Genomic DNA, 4,743 nt, shown 5'->3' on the forward strand with positions numbered 1-4,743 from the left:
TCACTTAAAATATAAAAATAAATGGTAGAACTTAAGGCTTAAACAACCAGAGGGAGAGGAAAATAATTAGAAAAAAGAAAAAGACAGAAGAAAAAAGCTGCTCTGGACATTGCTCAGTGGAAACAAATGATATAAGAACTGTATCACTGAATCTGAATACAGCAGAGAGCTTAGAGACAAAAACTACAAACCCATGATTTTCAAGAGAAAAATCACTTTATGGATTCTATAAAAATGTCTCTTTCTAACTACTTCATAAACATTTACAATCAGATGCCAGAGTGTGAGCCAGTATTTTCTGAAGATGGAAAGGAATCCCCTTCTAACAAACTTCCTCGCTTTTGTCTTTACATCTTTCCATAGGCATGTGCTCTCTGAAAAAAGTTACATTCTTTTGAAAAACATTCTCTTGAGTTTCAGCAGCAAGACATAGTGTAAAAAACTGTTTGTATGCCTTTTTCTTCATCTACCATGAAAAAGACAAAACCCTGTCAAGGAAGCAGGAAAAATGGAGGATATTTTAGCACCATAATATACTGTAATACTTCCTTTATGATAGTAATTTATTTATGTAATTTTTAGATTCTCTTACTGTTTAATAGTCAGACAGTTTATATATGGTAAGATGACTATTTTCAGACAAATCTATTTAGTCATAATTGTTAATTTATTTTCTTTCCCCTTTCATATCAGTCTGTGGTTTCTCTCTCCATTGTATTCATTTTGGCTGGAAATTTCAAGTGCATAGCCTTTTCCTTTCAGTAATTCTCTCAAAAATTCTTTCATATTAGCAGAGCTAGTGATTTTTCTCCTTTACTGTGAATCAAAAAAATCTTTTTTGTTTCCAAAGATAAAGAGTTTTGATCGCAAATTTGATGAATGACAGAATGAGAATACTTTTAAATATTATTATTCTTTCTTTTGCTTTAGGAAGTGGGAAATATTCTGCAGTTTAAAACATAAATAAGTAATACAACTATTTAAAAAAAAAAAAAAGTCCTTTGGAGATTTGACATGACCAGTATCATCACACAAAATTGTTCCATTCCAATACTGTTGTGCAGAGTTGCCTGCAATGTAGGTGAGTAATTTTAACAGCTAATGCAATGGATCAGAATATTCCTTCAGGATGAGCAATGATGGAAATTGTTTGGGTCAAGCAGTCCCAAAGCATAATGCATATTCTTCCTAAAATCTACAAGGACTTAAGAGAGAAGATATGTTAAACCTGCTTCCCAGTGGTTTCCAGTTTCATTTTGAATATATTTCTGCACATAAGTCCATGGGTTTTGGTTAAAAAGACTTCTTTTTCTTGTTTGCTTACAATTTGTGCTTGTAAAATCGTCTTAAATTAGATCACATGCTGGTAGTATAAATGTGTGTATTTCTTTTTGCAATGAAACAAACACAAAAATGAAAAGGGGAAGTATCTTAATAAAGCAGTAGGTATATCATAATAATTAGGTGTATAGTACCAATGTGGTGAATTTTAATAGTATCTCAAGGGTTGGTAGATTTTTCAATTGAAAAAAGGTGAATTTTCAAAGATTTAACAAACATAGGATATTATTTTCAAAGTGAAAATTCCTTCTCCCTCTTCCTCAAATGATCTGCTTTGCTTAAGAAAACAAGAACTTGATAAGTCATAAATGCAATTGTGCTCTCTCAGGTAAGGAAAATGTGCAGATAGAGAATCAGTTCAGACTGTGAGCTAATGCAGCCTCCTCAGTCTGTCAGAAGAACTGTAAATCCTATATAGAAGATTTTCAGCAAAATGAAATGGATTTTGGCTATGCTCCTGCCCTGGATGGGTACTCTGAAAGTACCCATGAATTTCTATTATTAATCAGAAAATACACAGAAAGATGGAGACTCAGCACCCTGTAACTGTGGCATTTCACTGCCCCACTTTTGCTGGAGACAAAATTGTTATTTTGTACTGATTTTTGTTAAAGTGCCAATAATTTTTTAGTGATAGTAATATACCAGGAACTCTAGTTCCCGCAGTGGAAATACAGACAATCAGAAAACATCCTACATATCTACATCTTTACTTCATAAGGGGATAATTTTGAGAGAAAGATTGAGTGAGCATAGTATTAATAAATCCCAATTTTCTATCATAGCACAATAGAGAAATGTTAGTGGCTCGTATTGGTAAAAATGTTTTAAAAACATTTTCACGGCTAAAACTACATAATTTAAAAAAAAGAAACATACAGGAATCTGTTTCTAGGGATTGGGTATCTTTCCCCCATTTTTTATCTTTTGAGAAAATCACCACCTTCATTAAATGACTCTCATTAATATCATACTCCAAGATATAAATGCTTCCATTTAGGCTGAAATTTAGTTAGTAAACATATTTTGGTCCATATGGATTTGGCTTAATTAAGACAGACTAATATTTTGGGCCAAACTAATTAATAGCTTAGGAGTAGATTCAGCTTTAAGATTTTTAGCAGTCTCCTAAAGTAGGGTCTCTCAGAGGGAGACAGCTGCTCATCATTGACATGCAAGACTAATACATTCAGCTTGAAAATGAGCCTGAGTAGTTCCAGCTGAGTTTTGCCACTGCAGGTATTGGAAATCTTCTTGTCACCTGAGTATTTCTAGTGCTTCTTTCATCTAATTAGCTCTCATATCCTAAACCAAAGTTACAGAAAAACTGGTGTAACTGTGCTGACTGAATTTTTAGTGGAGTAGAAAAGATCAAGGAGCAGAGAGGGCTGAAAACAGTGTCCTGCCATCTCCCATGGAACTGCAGTACTGCCACCCATTTCCAGAGACTGAAGAGGTGAGGCGGATAGTGCTTCCTTCAGGAGGGAGGGAAAGATGAAAGAGGTAGCAAATAATATAAAAGGGACCTGTATTATTTTCCTTCTTTTACTACTGCTCAGGTTACAAAACTCATCTGGTCTTCTGACTGTTACTGACCATTGTTTCTCACCTTTTCCTTCTAATTTGTTTCACCTTTCCCTTTATTATGCTGCATGTATAATCACAGCAAAAGAATATGATGTTTATTTTATACTTATGCACTTCCAATAGCACACCTAAGCCACCTGGGACCCCTGGACGGGATGTAGGTTTACAAAAGCTGCTGAATATTGAATTTGTTAACTTGAGTTAAAGTCAGTCATGACAACATGATATTTGAATTAGTTATTTAGTCCTTCAGTTTGTAACTTCTGAAATTGTTTTCTTTCAAATATAAGAATTGTACATGACCTTGCATCTTGTTGTCTCAACACAGTGTTCTCCTTTGGGAAAAATGCCTTCTTCTCCACTGGGAGTTGAAGATCAAATCCTCAGTGCACCAAGTTCTTGGACAAAAATTGTGATGGTATAAACTGCTTGCAATCCTGCAATTATTGTTAAAAATATATAATCTTACATATACATACCACATATATATTTCTTGAGTGTATAGACAGCGGAAGTTTAGAAACAAAGAAATCAGTCCTCAAAACACACTACAGCATATGAATATTTCTATAGCAAATTATTTTGCTTTGAGTAACATATGAATGCTTCCTTAGAGTAGCCATGTCGTTCTAATGACTCTTCTGATGTTTGTAAATTATGCTAACAATGATCTTTTCTACAAGTAAACATAAAAATTCACCACTGTGTTAGCACTGTGGTTAATATAGAGTAGGAATTTCTAAGACATACAGGTTTTAATTTACTGCTTTTTTCCTCCCAGTTTATTGTACCTTCCTTTAGATAAAGCAGCACAAAAATTTGCTAATTATTTTTCGCACTGCAATATGTTTGTAGTGACACCTTTTAGTTTTTGTCCAGATTTCTTCATGCAAACAATGTTTCTGAAAATGGTACTCTTACAAGTTAATAAAAAAGGCATTACCTTAATCATATGTAGTTTCTTCTGTGAAATCAAGATGAAAGAAAAATATTTGAGGAGTTGACAGCTTTTATATTTTTGTATTTCCTTGGTCAGAGCTCCTGCTGCTGCATAGCTCTCAATGTAAACAGTTTGCTAGAAAAACAGTGGTGTTGTTTTTCTTTGTATTTTATTTAATTTAGAATTGATCATGCCTCTGCTTTCAGATTTACCAAGATTAAAAGTACATCTGAATTAATGTCAGCTTTAGATATCTATTTTAATGTCAGTAGCTTGAAATTTATTATATTAATGTCACATATATCTAGTAAAGTAGGAACACAAGTCTAGGAATAGGGATTTTTAGAGATCTGACCCGTTTTTCTTCTTTGCTGTAAATTTCTGCCTGATAATAAACAAATGTCTGCTGGTTCACATTCTCTGAAACATCTAAGTGCCAATTTGTCATTGAAATCAGTTAGTGATCTCTAGCTAAGAATATTTAAAAGACATCAGCCTCAGTCTCCTGTCTGTATGATGGTTATTCAGACAGGAGATATCTTTAGATATCTTAGCCTTGCAGCACTGAAGGCCAACAGTGTCCTGGGCCACATAGGTAGGAGGGCTACCAGCTGCTCAAGGGATGTCACCCTTCTCCTCTAATAAGCACTGCTGAGACAAGTTTGAAATGCTGTCTTCTTTGTAAGAGAGAAATGGACATTCTGGATCTAGCCCACCAAAGGGTCACAAATGCCATCAAGGAATGGGAGTGTCTGCTGTATGAGGAGAGGTTGAGAGAGTTCTACCAGAAGAGAATGCTCTGGGGGAGCAATGTCAATGTGTATATGTTCCTGTTTGTGTGGCGTAAATATGTTTGTATGGTGTAAATTCTCAGT

General features: G+C 34.4%; 1 long non-coding RNA gene across 2 annotated transcripts; it reads left to right on the plus strand.

Moving 5' to 3' along the window:
- Window positions 1-2,024: 2,024 nt before the first annotated feature.
- LOC137473109 (uncharacterized) lies at window positions 2,025-3,876 on the plus strand. Of its 2 annotated transcripts, none has more exons than XR_010998612.1 (2): window positions 2,025-2,797; window positions 3,219-3,876. It is a non-coding gene; the product is annotated as an uncharacterized lncRNA (long non-coding RNA). The 2 variants fall into 2 exon arrangements; XR_010998613.1 differs by having other exon boundaries at window positions 3,257-3,876.
- Window positions 3,877-4,743: the final 867 nt, after the last annotated feature.

Source organism: Anomalospiza imberbis, chromosome 4 (genome assembly GCF_031753505.1).
Source record: "Anomalospiza imberbis isolate Cuckoo-Finch-1a 21T00152 chromosome 4, ASM3175350v1, whole genome shotgun sequence".
NCBI classification, from domain to species: Eukaryota; Metazoa; Chordata; class Aves; order Passeriformes; family Viduidae; genus Anomalospiza; species Anomalospiza imberbis.